Source organism: Nanorana parkeri, unplaced genomic scaffold, assembly GCF_000935625.1.
Source record: "Nanorana parkeri isolate BGI_ZX_2015 unplaced genomic scaffold, ASM93562v1 scaffold610, whole genome shotgun sequence".
Lineage (NCBI taxonomy): Eukaryota > Metazoa > Chordata > Amphibia > Anura > Dicroglossidae > Nanorana > Nanorana parkeri.
This window is the reverse complement of record NW_017306878.1, coordinates 393,783-412,016: the sequence shown is the minus strand read 5'-3', so window position 1 is coordinate 412,016 and position 18,234 is coordinate 393,783.

Here is an 18,234-nt window from a genome sequence, read left to right as displayed (position 1 = left end):
TTTAACATTAACTCCTTCATAGCTCAACCAGTGCTACACTTAAAGTGGAATGTTGTGTGCCAGATCCAGAATCCTCTCACTCCTTCACTACAGAGTGGGAGGGTACTTCTTTGGGTATCCATGTCACTGCCAGGATGAAGTGGACACTTCCTATCGGCTGTCCATTTGCAAGGACCTCTTAGGCATTGGAAGAGAGACCAGCATGATGAGGTCAAGAAGCAAGTATTGGTTCATGCAGATAGCAGCACTGGGTCAGCAGCCACCACATTTGAAGAGGGGTGTGCTTGCAAAGGACGTGGATGGCTGATTTACATGAGCAAAACTAGATTCAGAAGGTATTTTTTTTGTCAATTAAACATTGTAAACAGGTGAGAAGAAATGATGGGAGGGAGATGCCTGGATATGGGTTTTACATTCAACCTGTCATAACTAAAACACAGAGGCCGCCATTACTAACCTCTTCTTCTAAAGGTGCCCACACACCTTGCGATTATCGTACGATAATCACGGGAAATCCCGCGATCGTACGATAATCGCAAGGTGTGTGGAAGGCGTGCGACCGTTTCTACTGTACAGTCGCACAACTTTTGTCTTACGAACAAGTTCGAACACTAGCTGAGAATCGTACGCTTTTCGTCTTGTTTGTGGCATGCTCGTAAGATAATTGCCGCATGGGCCGGTGTGCGCAAATGTACACTGCCCGTTCAGCTTTGCGGTCATCGCAAGAACGCCCCTCAGGGGGGCAGGCTTGCGATGATTGCAAGTACAATCTGCCTGTTCAAGATGGGCAGATCGTACGTTTTTTTAATTACCTTACAACCATCGCAAGACAAGTCTTGCGATGGTTGTAAGGTCTATGGCCAGCTTAAGTTTGCTAGTTGGCTGGCAGACATTACACCCTTTTCTTCAATACTTTGAGTCATTGACTTGGAGCAAGTATGCAGTTAAGGGCTTTTATCTGACTTTCCTGATCTGCATACTTCTGGGTTAGTTTCTTAGAAAATGCTAAACCCAGAGGGTCTGCATAAATAGCCAAGCACTCAACATTTTTAGAGGAGGTCAGCAACGGCAGCCCTCTTCTACTACTTATAAAAGGTTAACTGATCTCTATGTGCCATGCTCAGACCACATATGTGCGTTGGTGTGGTGGAAAAGCAGCTCAATGGACATGGTGTGAACAAGTCCTTAGTCAAACTCTAGCTCAGACATGCAATTTTTTTAACTGCATGTTTTAGAGTGGGGAAAAGGGCTTTTTACCCAAAACATGATGTGTATTTAACTGATTTAACACACAGAAATTAGTATAAACCAGTGGTGAGCATCCATATATAAGAAAAGGAGGCGGTCTTATACCGATTATGTTTTTGTTTTCCTCTCCATCCTTCTTACAGTGGCCACTTTTACTAAGGTCTGATTAATATATCTCCCTTAACTTCCTGGAACTCTGGCAATTATGACTAGGACATGTGACCATGCACATTATCTTAGTGGAGAAAAATGCCTTTTCCTGAGATCTCATGAGATTACAGATGTGATTTCCCAGCAATGCTCTGCTGATGTAACCTGCCCCAGATGCAACGTTATTCACTAATGTCCAAGAGAACCAGGAAGTGGAAAAACAATAATTGTAAGTAAAAGAAAAATATCTTAACTCATAAATGTAAGATGGATTAATATCAGCATGCAGAGCTGCTGTGATGTTTTGTGAAATGGGGTAAAAGTCCGCTTTAAAAAGACAGAGTTTTCAAAGGGGCAGTAAACCAATCAAGATTTTGCAAAAATTCCCCTTAGATCAGGTGATTATCATCTGCAGGAAACATTATTCTAATTGTTTTCACAACAACCCTGAGCTAATACTGGTCCGAAGGAACAAAATATATCTTTGGAGAGCCTCACACAGCCCTTCAGTGACCAGCACTGCATTGTAGGGTGCAATGAGAGCATCAGTAGTATTCCATTTTTCTAAAGGGTCTGAGAAATTCCCAGGTGGAGGGTTCCAAGACCAGTCATCACAACACTATCATATGCATAATTAATTGATCAAAACCGCTGTATGCCTGAACTGAACAGAACTGAGGTCTGAGACAGATATGGTGCACTTGTGTTGGCGATACAACATAACCTCAAGATGGTTTCCAGTTAAAACTTCAGTCCCTTCAGATTTTCCAATATCCAAAGGCAAAAGCAAAACTATCATTTCTGCAATTGTGATATTTTTTTGTTTACAACAATGCATTTTAATGTTTCACATTTCAAAAATACAAAAAAATGCGTTCATTACCTTTAGTGAAGTGCTGGTTGCTGTGGATGGTCTCACTGCAGGATAGGTGTCAATGACGTGACCACTTCAAGTACAGGAGAAGATTCCTGGTAAAGACAAAGATTTTTGTCATTATTGCCTCAAAACATTTCTACTGAATTTATTTAAACTTGAGAGATTGGGTGTATTATATCATGTGGGGGCTAATTTAAGCCCACACTGTTGGGCTGTGGAAATGACCACATTGCCACAATGCATGTTAACACACCTTGCATGCGTAAGTGTGTTACAGTGCCATTCATCTTCAATGAATGGCAGCATTAGTTGCATTGGAGCCATTTATTCTCAATGGCACCCCAATGCACATTTCTAGTGCATCTGCATTGCACTATGCTGTGGTGCCAAAAGTGCTGCAAGCTAAATTTTTGGTCCGTTGGGGAACGTAAGACAGCTCATTCAAGTAAAATGGCTGCCCTAACCAATGCACATGAACACCTGGTGCAACGCATGTAAACACGCGTGCATTTAATGCACAGCACCAGGACTGCAATGGTGTGAAGAGGCCCTAAAGTAGATGTAAACAACTAAATTAAATGTTTTATCATGTTTTCACCATTTTTTTTATCTTGTGTTGCATCTCAGTACTGCTGATCTCATGTAGTGTCTTTGCAGCAACTTCCTGTGTACATGCTTTCCAGCAATGGCTGCATGGCATTTCTCGGAGGAAAGGGGGTCCTGATGGAAACAACAGTGAACCACGGCTTTGTAATGTATGTTATAATAGCCAATTGTAGTCTCTATAGGAAGCCTATGTGAAAAGGTGCAAAAGGTGCATTTCAAAAAGTATTGAAAACATTTGTAATCACATTAACATGATAAAGTGTATGAGATTTTAGTGATTGGGTTCACATCTACTTTAAATGCAGTCCCCTTTGCTAGATGGTAAACTGGGTGCTAAGAAAGAACATTAATGTATACAGTATGCAATAATTAAACCTATAAAATACATACAAATATGTATTTATTAACAGATAGAAGAACATACAAGGTGACAAATGAATGTCATCTCAAGGTGGACATCTCCTTTAAATACCTTCTGGTTTCTAGTAACTGCCAGATGAATTGTGGCAGAGGTCACACGGCCTGTAAGAAAATGTCCATCTTTTTAATCAGAAACAAAATCCCGCACTGGGATCGGATATGCAAAACTTAGAAAGCCAGGTCAAGGTCTCAAGCTGGACAAATGTAATAGTCTTTTCAAGGCAGGACCTAAGACTGCGCTGCCGAAACCCCTTAATTTTCATTCTATCTTTTAAGCACCACTGCTTAATAAAAGCCATCAAATATCATTGGGAAATATCACTATTTTCTTAACTGCGCTAAAGAATTAAACCAAGAGCAAAAGGAAAAAAAAAAAGAGAGAGGGAGAGAGAGTCAGGTTAAGCTCAAAGACAGAGAGAGCGAAATGGACCAGATTATACAAAATTAAAAAGCAAATTCAGCCAGACAATTTGTGCCGAGTGATTGCAAGCAATTACAGCCCAGCTTTTCTGGGAGGAAGGGTGCATTATTTCAGCTTAAAAGGAGACTTTATTCATTCCCGATCAGCTTCTACTGCCATTCCCTTTTATTCTTGGCTATCAATTTAAAAATAAATAAATAAATCTTTACATTTTCAACCCTGCTGAATGAGACCCTGCGGCAGTGGGTAGGATTTAGACTTCCCAGCCGCTCTTGCTATGGCCCCTGAAAAACCAATTTGCTTTTAAAAAAGCATAACACACACAGACACACACACACACAATCCCATTGGTAGGGTGTGATTTTCCCAGTGTCAGTGTCACTAGTGCGGTGCTGCTTTGAAGTGAAGAATTATTATAATCACTGTTACAGTGCTGGCCTGTATTGCATCTAATGTGCGGAATAAAAGGGTTTACATACAATATGTATGTTACAATGAAACACTATCCTATACCTGAGAAACATATATAACTGTATATGCTTTTCAGCTAATGTGCAGGCCTCATTCACACTGCTAAGAGCTGGCCCGTACAGATCCGTGCGGCGTGCACGGCCATATTGGACCGTTCTTGGGAAGGAGAGGTTCTGTGTGTGATTGTACGCAGCAGCTTGTTTCTATAGGAGTGTGCACCCGTACGCCGCCAGATGCTTACCCGAACTGCACATCTGTCCTCTCTGCGTACGAGTACCGACACCTGTACCCACACAGATATGCAGCTCGGGTGAGCGTACGGCCGCGTAACTCAAACTTTGTCTCAAAGAACAGTATCACTCTAATTATCCCCTCCGCTCTTCCAAAGACCTCCTGCTTTCCGGCTCACTTGTCAACTCCACCCATGCTCGCCTCCAGGACTTCTCTAGAGTCTCTCCCATACTCTGGAACTCTTTCCCCCAACCTGTCCGTCTATCTCCCACTCTGACTGCCTTTAGGCGATCCCTTAAGACTCATCTCTTCAAGGAAGCCTATGCCACCTCAACCTAACCACTGAACTATCACCTTCTCAAACAATTCCTCCCCACACAGCTACTCCATCTTGTATCACTTCCCCTTCCATTTAGATTGTAAGCCCTCAGGGGCAGGGCCCTCCTTACCATCCTGTCTTGAATTGTATTGTGATTGTAATGTCTTCCTTATATTGTAAAGCTCTGCACAAACTGTTGGCGTTATAGAAATCCTGTATAATAATAATGATAATTTGTGGTAAAATGCGTGTTTTTAGCGCACATTACTACAATATGAATATGTCAATGGACCTTTATCTTTTTCTTTTCTTTTGGGTCATCTATGTCCCCTATTATGTGCTGTTAACCCCTTCACAGGCTGTCACATTTAATTCTTGTATTTTTGTATCACTTGCTGCTGTTGGAATCTGTATGGCTATCCTTACTCCAGCCTTTAAGTGATGTGACAGTTCCTTACCTTCATTCATACCTGTCCTACCTGCTTTATAGTTATGGAAAAGTTACAAAAGAACTTAAGAGAAAACATTTTAAATATTTTTGGAGTGTGTCTTTAATCCATTCCATTTGTTACCACACCCCCCCCCAACCTGAACACGTTGAAGTTATTTTCTTTTTAAATAAACAGTCCGCTTTAGACTGTTTTCATGTCACTTGTTATCACATAAGAAACAAAATATGCCCAAACAATGACTGTCTACGCGGAGCAATTTTGGAGTAGTGAAATTGGCATTTAGATTTTCTGGACTGCTTTTCCTATAACGACAATAATAACACAATAAAAATAGATTTCCATAAACAGATGCTCAATAGGACAAAATGGGGATTATCAGAGGACTCTCGGTGATGGATGGCACGGGGCGGAAAGAAAGGTTCAGGTTCAATTTGCTGAAAATTGTGCCATTTCCCTTAGTTGAATTTCAGATTCTAAACTTTTATCACTTCATTTTCAAGGTTTAAGGGGAAATCTTTAGACTTAGTTAATATGATCAAGGTAATGAAAATGTATAATAAACAATCTTATCATGCATTAACACATATTTACACTATATGGACAAGAGAATGTAGACTGCCCTCTAAATTCCAGATTTCAGGTGTTTCCAGTGAAGGGCTTGTGTACACGGATGTTGTTTGCTTGAAATGCGTGCAGGTCAGCGGATTACCATTAACCTTAAAGATACAGTGTGGAAGACAGCTCTGAGGCTGCATTTGGCCTGAACTGCATTGTATTTCCCTGATTGCAGGATGCCCTTTAGGAGATGCTTTTCCATTGCAGACAAATCAGGTGTAGTGCTTTAAGCCACTTAGTAAAACATTCCCATAGCACAGGGAGAGGAGAGCCATGGGAGATTCTGATTGACCGCACTGTTGGCTGGAACTTTGCCCATCCCTAGCAACCGGCAGGCAATATAACCTGATTGGCTGGCAAAAGTTGAGCCCAGACCAGAGGATCAGCCCCATCTACCCAGTGGGAAAAGTGAGGTTTGCCTTGAGGTGCTTGGGGGAGACAGCCCATGTGTAAGCATGGGGACAGGGCTAAGAGAACTGGAAAGCCTTTATCCTGTGCTGGGCAGAGTGGCCTGGAGCCCACACAGGTGAGGAAGAAAGTCTGGGTAGTAGGAAAAGCTGCTGTAGGACAGGGAAGCCAGAACCTGTGTGGCTCATCAGGCCAAACATGGTAGGCCATTCTCCCTTATAGTAATTTGTCTACTGTGCTGTTACCATTTTGACCCAAATTAACTTGTGCCAACATTTAAGCTTGCTCTACCACTGTCTGTATTGCATTTGTCTAACCCAAACTTCCCCTACAGGGCCTATTACTGTTACAATAAAGCAAATTCAATTGCTATAGGTGTGTCCGTGATTGTCGGGTCCAGGTCTGGGGTGGGTCATTACTTGGAGTGGCAGGAGGACCCATCTATTCATTGGCTCCCTAGGGGGTAGTGCTGCACAGGTAAAACACATTCTTGCTTGGGGAAGGCCCGTTTCTGTTCCAGCATGACTGTGCCCATGTGTACAAGGCCAGCTCTATAAAGGCATGGTTTGATGAGTTTGGTGTGGTGTCTAAGGTCCCATGAGTCATCATGTCCTATTCATGTATAGGATGTGACGACACCGAGGGACACCAGCACTGTAGTGGAGGCTGGAGGGAGTGCTCTAAAAGGCAGCTGGCTGCAAGTATAGGGTGAGTATACCTTTTATATTTTTGCACCTAGACCAAAACTAGCACTTAACCCTTGCTATATGGGGGAAGCCCCACTGCAGGGGTTAATAACATTTACCCGGGGTTCTTTATTGTTTTTGGTGCTCTGTGTGTGTGTGTGTAGTTGTGTGTTGTTGTGTGTTGCTGCTCTTCTAATCCTTATGCTTGCCATACACACATTGATTTTTCATAACCCTGACTGTTCGATCAGACACTTTTGATTGATAGAATGTCAGAAATGATTGTTCAATGCAACTCCAAACAGCACCAATCGCTTTCCATTGTCAAATCTAATAAAGTTTTTTAGAGTGAAGGATTGAACTAGAGTGCAAAATGGTACCCCACCATTGCAATTGTTTGTGTTTTTTCTTATTTACTTATTTGCTATGGCTTCCTACAGAACTGCGCCACTGAGGGATGTTAATGTTCCATAAACCTATACTAGAAAAGAGACGCAGCCAAACACAGCCTGAAAAGGCTGGCCCCTGTGTCAGTTACGTGCACCGCTTAAAGTGTATCTCTCACATCCTGCTTAAAGTGTATCTCCTCATTTGAACAAATGAGTAAAAACCTTGTGAGACACACTTCCCCTGTCTCCCCTTTCCCGTTTCAAATATAGGACAGCTCGTCTCTTAACTGTCACTGAGCATATGCACACTTGACAGTTAAAGACACAATGCTTTGCTGGGCTTAATGTCAAATTTAAGTATTTCTGACAAGGCAGAAGCGGCATTGCACTTCTACATACGAAGAGCCTCGTGTGTCTCTATATATGTAACCTTAAAATGATTCAAATGATTGGCATGTGTATAAAAACATGTAGTAAATGGATGGGCAGCCTGATTCTCGACCCCAGAAAAAAATTGTCATCCTAGGCCAAGCTAACTGAAAGTGGGCTGTGGGAGAAGGCATGATGTCAAACCCTACATTGGGTACCATCAGGATGCAACTTCTGAATGCGAGTGATTTTTCTAATCTTTTCCAGCTGTATATCTGTGGTGCACTATTGGCCTTCCTAATCTCTATAATTGCTCAGGCTTATGCAAAAAACAGATGCCCTCAGTGAGGTTCATAGCAGAGGTCTTCTACCTGTACCTGTAACTGTTGTCTGGCTCTGAGATAAGCAAGAGGCAAGATCACAGGCTGTGTTTAACCACTTGTGAATTTGTCTTTAAAAAGGAACCCATCAGTCAAAAAAATATGGGAGATCTCTGACTCATTTGGGATGTTATCCTTCCGCTGATTCACTACTTGGGAATAGCAGAGACACTTGACACGAGGCAGAAATAGCATAACTAATTCAGTTCTGCATTAAAACATCATGACATTTACTTTTTTAAATGCAAACAGTGTAAGTGTCTGAATTTGACCTGGTATCAGCCCCTTGCAGTCCATGTACAACAAAGCTCAGACTGGGAGAGAACAAAGCAGGACAAGTAGTACTCATGTGCTAAGACATAGTGTGACAGAGAGAAGAGCTAATCAGTCTGCTGCTGTCCTGTCACAGGAGTTGGGGAGCAGACTTGTAAATCTGGCCGCGCACTATCAGGGTTATTCACAAAAGGGTGAAGAGTTTGCTGAATATACATAGCTGAACTGGAAAGTGAGCTGAATTGGAGAATTTTTCCAAATCAGCTATTTTGGCCTAGATTGCTCACTTCTCCTGCCTTCTCCAAACCCTTCACCCCTTAGGGCTGGTTCACACCATCTCTAGTGCTTTCTGGCACGGTTAGTTGCCAAGACGCACTGGATCACATAGTGGAAGCCTCCCTGCATTCTGGGGCGGGAGGAGGCGTGGTCGGTGCCATCCAAGTCAATGGCACCCCCCCACCCTACCCACAGTGTGTTTGCCCACACCAGAATGTGTGGTACAGCAATGCCTGCATTCCGGTCCAGTGCGATCTCAAAAAATAGTGCATGCACTAACTATGCCGGAATGCACTGGAAATGGTGTGAACTGTTCAGTCTATTTAAATTAAACTCATTAAAATAATGCATGGTGATCTTGCCATGAAGGTACATGTTCAGGCACTTCCTGTTTGCATGATAACTGTCTCCCAATTCTGCTCCTGCGTTGTCACCCTGTCACATGCTCCCTTGGTGGAGATTACAAGCGGTAGTGCCAACACACATTGCATGAGTATGGTTCACCATTGTCACAATCAGTAAGCCGGTCCTGAGCAATGATGTGCAGCCAACACTGAAGGGAGTGAATGTAGAGAGGAATTGGCTGATAAAGACTGGAGGAGATCGGCAGATGCAAAAAAAGGGTGAAAACAGTATTTTATAAAAAAAATGATTTGTCGATTGTTTATAGGGGATAATTTGCACGGCCACAGAGAACCATACAAGCATATGTTTATGCGCTTGAGAGTCACAGGTGTTCTGTGCAGGTGCAGCCAGCAGCCTGTAACAAATAAATGACAGGCTGACAGATCCAGCGGCTGTACAGATCTTTCTGCACATCCAAACTTTACATCTGTAAAGGGATGATGCACAGCCCTGAATCCAGTGTGTCTGTGTCCTGGGACATGTATCTGTCCCTGTATAGATGTAAGCGGTCGCATGTGCAGGAAGTTCCATACATACGGTGGCGCCTGTCTGTGTGCCATTGATTTTTCACATGTAGCTGGCAGCAGATGCATGAAACACATGTTACTCCAGGACGACCAATGCGCAAAAACACACACATGTACGGCCCTCTGTGGCTGTGTGGAGGAGTCCCAACACACAGTGCTTTAGCAAACTCAAAGTCATCTAGTTGGGGTTTAGATTTAAACCCCTTGCTTGCAAGTCTGATTCTTGAAAGCCCCAGGCAACCAACCTGCTTTTTTTTTTTTTTTTTACCCTTATACTATAGTTCTTGATTCTGAGCTCTCCTTTCAGCCCCACATCCAATCACTATCTAAATCTTGCCGACTCAACCACCGTAACATTTCTAAAATTCGCCAAATGTTTAACAAACAAAACCGCAACCGCAATGCTTCTAATTCACTACCTTGTAATCTCTCGCCTTGACTACTGTAATTCCCTCCTTGTTGACCTACCATTAAGCAGGCTATCCCCCTTCAGTCTATCAAGAATGCTGCTGCCAGACTCATCCACCTTGTCTGCAACCCCCCTCTGCCGATCCCTGCACTGGCTTCCATCCTCCGCCCCCCTCTGCCAATCCCTGCACTGGCTTCCAATAGCCCAAAGGATACAATTCAAAATACTAACAATAACGTACAATGCCATCCACAACTCTGCCCCGGACTACAACTCCATCCCCATCTCAAGATATCACCCAAACCATCCTCTCCGCTCCTCTCAAGACCTCCTGCTCTCCAGCTCTTGTCACCTCTTCCCGTGCTCGCCTCCGGGACTTCTCCAACGTGTCTCCCATACTCTGGAACTCCCTGCCCCAATCTGTCCACTTTTCTCCTATCCGATCCTTGAAAACTCATTTTTTTACTGAAGCCTATCCCACATCAACATAATTGCACTTTTTCTTCTTCCACTAACTCAATCTAAACAATTACTACCTTTTGTATCATTTGCCCCTCCTACTAGATTGTAAGCTCTCATGAGCAGGGCCCTCCTACCTCCTGTGCTGAAATTGTATAGTAACTGTACTGTCTCCCCCATTTTGTAAAGAGCTGCAGAAACTGTTGGCGCTATGTAAATCTTGTATAATAAGAATAATATTAATATGTCCGCAAACCCACCAACTTTATAGAAGAAATTCTGCTTATGCAAAATGCATATAAGAGAATATAAGGAAACTCGATTTTCCATGGGGTCTGCAGTATTTTTATTTAACAATGCAGAGTCCCTTTTCAAAGGCCTCTGCTAGAATTAGTAGCATTTCATCTTTCTGTGCTCTGATCTAGGTTGGCTGTGGATTTCTGCTTAAGGTGATAACGCAGACGGTCTGAACACAGGAAGAAAGAAATGTCTTTTCACCTTTGCCTTTCGCGGCACACTGCCACGGATTCCAGACAAATACGCTTAACCCATTCGCAGCTTGGGAGACATCACAAAGCAATGTAAATACGCCTGTGTCTGCATGGTACTGGTAGTGGACAGCAGTTCCAGACACTTGATGCATTGATCCCGCATGCGATGGAGTCAAATCTGTATATTTTTATTGCATGACAAAATGACGGCCGCCGTCTCTTTGTCTTGATCAGACATTAATTTCTTTAGCAGGTCATTGCTGAGATGAGGTCACGGGCCAAGCGGCCCACCTTTTGCTTGCCGATACGCCGGGCCCCCTTTCTTTCTGCCCACTAATTAGAAATGCAATCTCACGAGGAGTGAGTCTGCCTGCCAATGTCCCTCACTCAAAATGATTTATTAGCAATTTGTACAAATGGAGAAAATGAAAATTCTGCTTTCGCTGCCATTTCAGCAATGAGGTGATTGAAAGACAACGAGGTCTGGGTGAATATGTAGATTTTTGTCCCTAGTGTGCGCACTTGAAGCCACGCTTTGCGGAGATGCATATTCCTCTGTTACTTGATGAGTTCACGAATGAGATGGTGATGTCAGTGATATTAGCGGGTAATCCTGGGAATTAAATCCGAAATGAACTTTGGGGCTAACCTAGCCTTTAAAATAAAATATAAACCTTCCATTACGGAAAACTTTGGTCAAAAAGTAAAAAAAAAATCACCATAATATCAAGTTGTGCGTCCTGACTGTTTCCTTTTCTGATTGAGAGCCATTAAAGTACCTGCAGTGAATGTGACAATGCACATTCCAACAGCTGGCAGCAAGCTTCATAACCAAGGAAGAGGATATTCACTGGTCAATGTTAGATAGAAATGCTCTCCTCAGTGATGACCTGTTATAACAGTTATAGCACCAGGTAAGATAAACCTAAAGTGGACCTTTATCCCCTTTCACTAAAAATCACCTTAGCATACAGCTCTGCACGCTGACATGAAATTATCTTACATTCATTAGTTAAACAAACATATTTTTCTTTTATTTACAGTTACTGTTTCTCCACTTCCTGGTCCTCTTGGGTATTAGTGATGCAGCCTGTTGCATCTTGGGAAGATTACATCAGCAGAGCATTGCTGGGAAATCTCATCTGTAATCTCATGAGATCTCAGGGAAAGGCATTTTCCTCCGCTGAGATGATGTGCATGGTCACATGTCCTAGTCACATGTGCCAGAGTTCCAGGAAGGAAAGGGAGATATAGTAATCTGCCCTTAGTAAAAATGGCCACTGTGAGAGGAAAAGAAAAATAAAGGTATGCCAAGAATACAAAGTTGGCAATTATCTAGAAGTATGTGTTTGTAGATTGTCATTACTGAACATTTCTAAAGGTGTGTTAGTTGTCATTTCAAAAATAATGGGTAAAGTTCCCCTTTAAGTTGCACTTTAAGATCCTTTTTTGTTTGTGACCGAGCATGTTATTTTGTCATATTTTAAAAAAATAACAAAAATGTTAAAACCAAAAAGTATCTGAAGGAGAGTGTTTTTGCATGGAGATGTTAGAATCAACTGTAGATTTTAACTATTTGAGTTAACGGTATACGAATAAAAACAATTTTGTTAAAAATTGTACTTGTAAAGATGAATCTATCTATCTATCTATCTGTCTGTCTGTCTGTCTATCTATCTATCTATCTATCTATCTATCTATCTATCTCTTATATAAAATCTCCATTAAAACGCACAATCCAATTCCACAACAAGAGTTTTTATCTTTCACAGATGGTTCAAATATAATGTTTTCTTATGGGAGCTGAATGTTTGATCTTTTACCATCCAGGGCCTTGTTATTCCTCATTAACAAATAATTAGCAGTTTATGACTTTACTAATCTCTCTGGAGATATGCAAAACATCAAACTGTTTAAACTACACCTGACGAATGGCATACACACGGAACAGACTGAAATAACTGATGCAACAAAGTGTCATTTAATTGGCCATATGCCAAACAGAGGTCTAATACAGACATAAAATTGTGCTCGTCAGACGTATGACTGATTTCTCGGTCATACAGATTCATACAAACATCATTGCACTGTAAAGACTCATCTACTGAAATAACAAGCAAAAAAATCACTTATCCACAAAATTAGGTGTGATGTTAGATAATAATAAAGCAATGTTTCCAGGTACAGTGAATTTAGTGTCACAATTACATTGACAAGTGTATTGCCCGCAAATGTTTGATTACTTTTTGAAGAAAAAAAAGACATGACAAATGTTTAGACTGTATGATAGAAAACATTAAAAAAATTTCAGTTCCACACATCACTTTTCTCTAGTTTGGATCACATTACTAAATGTCCAATCATACTAACAGTTGTGTTAAAGCTAAAATCTTGCAAGGGCAAAGAATAAAAAGTGCAATTGGCCAGAACGTTATAAAAGTGGAGTTGGAGCTACAATACTCACCTCCTATCCAGTAGGGATGCACCGCAATTTCGGACGAATATGGTACACTGGACAAAATGCCGATAGTACCAAAATGGCCTGTCATAGGGCAGAATTTGTGCTTGTGGCAGCAGATTCCACTAATCACAGCAGAGATAGGATAGTAATATCTTATTATAATAGCTTTCCACTGCTAACACCCTCAGTGTCATCACAGAGGGTGTTAGCAGTGGAAAGCCCCCTGTTATCTATTCATCACTAATGTAAGCTTACAACAAGGACTATATATAAACTGTAATCAGTAATTCACTGCAAGTGGTATACTGCTAGGTATGTGAATAGAGGCCCTTGCCTGGCTAGTTAGAGTATATTAGCCCATTGTACCTGCATACACCTCTTTATTATTATTTTTTACATTGGAAATCTTGTAAAGTATATTACTAGAAAAGTTGTATTTCACTTTTGTATTCTTTCAAAGTGTATGAAATAATTTAGTATAGGTTTTAATGTCTGAATGTGTCTTTATATTGTGTTCTCACACTTCAGCTTATATTTGGCAAGAGGCGGGGCAATGACACAGAGCCTGCATTCCTATATTGGTGTTATAACTATGTAAGTAAAGATTATTTTCAATATGTTTAAGTCTGCAGCTTTCATTAAAATAATACCTAGTGATCCTGCCATGTAGGTCTTTGTTAAGGCGCTTCCTGTTAAAGCACAATAATGCTCTGTCCCTCATTCTAACTCTTGTTCTTGTGTTACCACCTTGTCAGATGGCCTTTTGATGGAGACTAGATGTGGCCATTTGTTGTTACCATCAGGAAACCCACCCTGACCAATTACTTATAAAGTTGAAACTCGAATAATTAGAATATCGTACAAAAGTTCATTTATTTCACTAATGCAACTTAAATGGTGAAACTAATATATGAGATAGATTTATTACATGCAAAGCAAGATAGTTCAAGCCGTGATTTGTCATAATTGTGATGATTATGGCTTACAGCTCATGAAAACCCCAAATCCACAATCTCAGAAAATTAGAATATTACATGCAATCAATAAAACAAGGATTGTACATAGAACAATATCGGACCTCTGAAAAGTATAAGCATGCATATGTACTCAGTACTTGGTTTGGGCCCCTTTTGCAGCAATTACTGCCTCAATGCGGCGTGGCATGGAAGCTATCAGCCTGTGGCACTGCTGAGGTGTTATGGAAGACCAGGATGCTTCAATAGCGGCCTTCAGCTCTTCTGCATTGTTCGGTCTCATGTCTCTCATCTTTCTCTTGGCAATGCCCCATAGATTCTCTATGGGGTTCAGGTCAGGCGAGTTTGCTGGCCAATCAAGCACAGTAATCCCACGGTCATTGAACCAGGTTTTGGTGCTTTTGGCAGTGTGGGCAGGTGCCAAGTCCTGCTGGAAAATGAAGTCAGCATCCCCATAGAGCTCGTCTGCGGAAGGAAGCATGAAGTGCTCCAAAATCTCCTGGTAGACTGCTGCGTTGACCCTGGACTTAATGAAGCACAGTGGACCAACACCAGCAGATGACATGGCTCCCCAAATCAACACAGACTGTGGAAACTTCACACTGGACTTCAAGCATCTTGCAGTGTGTGCCTCTCCATTCTTCCTCCATACTCTGGGTCCTTGGTTTCCAAATTAGATGCAAAATTTGCTCTCATCAGAAAAGAGGACTTTGGACCATTGAGCAACAGACCAGGTCTGTTTTTCTTTAGCCCAGCTTCGGACGTTGTTTGTTGTTCAGGAGTGGCTTGATAAGAGGAATACGACATTTGAAGCCCATGTCCAGGATCCGTCTATGTGCACTGACTCCAGCCTCAGTCCACTCCTTGTGAAAGCCCCCAACACTTTTGAATGGCCTTTTCCTGACAATCCTCTCCAGGCTGCGGTCATCCCTGCTGTTTGTGCACCTTTTTCTTCCACACTTTTCCCTTCCACATAACTTTCTATTAATGTGCTTTGATACAGCACTTTGGGAACATCCAACTTCTTTTGCAATTACCTTTTGAGGCTTTCCCTCCTTATGGAGGGTGTCAATGATGGTTTTCTGCACAACTGTCAGGTCAGCAGTCTTTCCCATGATTGTGATTCCTTCTGAACCAGAATGAGAGACCATTTAAAGGCTCAGGAACCCTTTGCAGGTGTTATGGCTTAATTAGCTGATTAGAGCGGGACACTTTGAGCCTAGAATATTGCACCTTTTCACAATATTCTAATTTTCTGAGATTGTGGATTTGGGGTTTTCATGAGCTGTAAGCCATAGTAATCACAAGTATGACAAATCATGGCTTGAACTCTCTTGCTTTGCATGTAATGAGTCTATCTCATATATTAGTTTCACCTTTTAAGTTGCATTAGTGAAATAAATGAACTTTTGCACGATATTCTAATTATTCGAGTTTCACCTGTAGACTGCAAAAAGGGCGCAGGAGATCAACTCAGCACTGAGATGCAGCAAAAGATGATAAAACAGGTGAAAGCAAGTATTTTATGTTTTTTCTTTATAAAGGCAAATGTATATAATACACTGTGCTTTAGAAAACCTAGGGAATGTATCGATGGGCTTTGGGCTTCAAATGCAGGATGCTTTTGGCATCATTTTGTGACACTTTTAAGATCATTCAAAATTCATTGACAGGTGCATTTGACTCACAGTTGACCTCCTTCTGACTTGTATTTGACCTGCTTCAAGCTGCTTTTTCATTCCCCTAGACTTTTATGGGTAGAGAAGCAGTTCTCCATACATGGAAGCAATGGATATTGTAGACTGAAAGAGGCTGATACCAAGTCATATATAGGCACTTACACAGGCTGCTTTTAAAAATACACTCAGAGAGTTATTCACTAATGGGCCGAAGGAAATAGCCGTAGCTTCGGCTAATCCTTCTGCTCACTTCATCCACCGGAGCCCTGCGGTTCAGCCAAACCAAAGGGCTGCTGTATGGACTATTCACAATAGCCAAAGGCAGCCAAACAGCTTGGCCGAGCCGAATGTATATGCTTTAGCTCGGCTCAGCCGAAGCTTGGAGAACAGTCTGCCGAAGCAGATCGTTCTCCCCGAAAATGTAAACAAAAAATGCTCAGCAACATTTGGCTATTCACTCACTGCTGTTCGGCCCTCATCAGAATAGGAGCGAACGGCAGCAAGTGAAACCGCCAGAGGTTCGCGCAATCAATCCAGATGCTGGATCAGCTGAGTTGAATGTGTTCTTGTGAATGTGTTCATGTTCAGCCGAACATGCTGAGCATGGTCGGCTGAACTGAAGGGAGCCAAAGCCAGCCGATGTACAGCTGATTTCAGCCGATGTACGACTGAAATCAGCCGTACAGGGCTGATGTGAATAGCCGAACGGCATTCAGCTACCTTCACTTCAGCTCTGTGTATAACCGACGTAAGGATTTGTTAATGACCTGCATGAAGTTGTATGTAATTCATATGCCTGGAGTCCAGCTCAAAACTAAAAAAAAATTGTTTTTGTTGCCAGAATAGCAATAAAGAGGAAATCTTCCAATGCGGACACTTATTCCGGTGACTGCTGCTTAATAGGGGATTTACCTCACTTAGGAGAGATTTCCCCTAACTTGTGTGTCTAGAGGAAATCCTTTGAATGGGAGATAGATGGTAAAAACAAAAAAAACACAGGCAGGGATTTTATCCTTCCGCTACTCTCTACAATAGGAAAGAAAAAAAGTTTTGGTTTTAGACATACTTTAACCTCAACCTAACCCCAAAACATAACACCTAAACTCAACCTCACCCCTTACTCTAACCCTAAATCTCAGTTAAAATTCTCACCATCAGAGAGATAAAAAATATCACAAAGATATTGAAGATTAAAAATGATACAAGTGAAGTACAATGCAATAAAAGCTTTGACGCCAATGTGACACAATGGGGTTGATTTACTAACCTTATAAACACACCACAAACAAGTATACACCTCTGTAGTGTGTTCCCTCCAAGCATGATCTATTGGTGGAATCTAGACACCTTTGTAGTGTGTACACACCCAGCAGGTGTGTTGTGCAAAGCCCTGCATGAATTGCAAGGTGATGTTGTGTAAATTATCTCTACGTTGTGTTGCTTGTGTTGATGAATGCAGGAATGTAAATGCATGAGCTAACCATTTTTGTTTAAACTGTGAAGCAGCATTATATATGCATCCTGTGCATGATTTTTCCATATATGGCATTAGTAGAAATATGCTTTTAGAGACTTTTTGGTTGATAAATACGTTTTGCTGTGTAAAAATCACACGTACCTAGTGCGTGTGTGTGTTTAGGTTAGTAAATCACCCCCAATGCCTCACCTCCAATAATCCAGGTTGGAAAGGCATTGCTCCTCGACACGGGATGCTTATTCCTAATAATGGCCCAGGAAAAAAAAATAATAATAATAGAGAACTTCACTATTTCAGACGAACAGAGGTGAGAGGGGTAAAGTCTGAATTCTGCCTTTGCCTCCCTTTTTTAGAAAACAAAAAGATTCCCCACTCCTCTTTTGCTGCTCTCAGCTGCTCTGACCATGGTCCGAAATCTGGGAGGTGAAAACACAAATAATAGGGCAGGCTAATCGCCCTTAATTAACCGGGAATAAGTTGAAGGCAGCTGTTTGCCATTCCTGGGATGTATAGTATGTAAATGTCCCCCATAGAAGCATCACACTTTCTTTTTTTCTTGTGGACATTGAGGGTAACCAAATTAGCCGTTGGCAGCCATAGTAATTGGGAGGTACAGCTCCCATTAGGAGTCCAGCAAATTAGGAAGAATAATGGAGCAAGGGCTTTGTTACGAATAATAATAGAGGTACAAAAAAAAAAAAGCGTGACCTTTTCTTTTGGCTGTACAGAGCTGTTAACATAGCTCACCTGCAATCAGTACT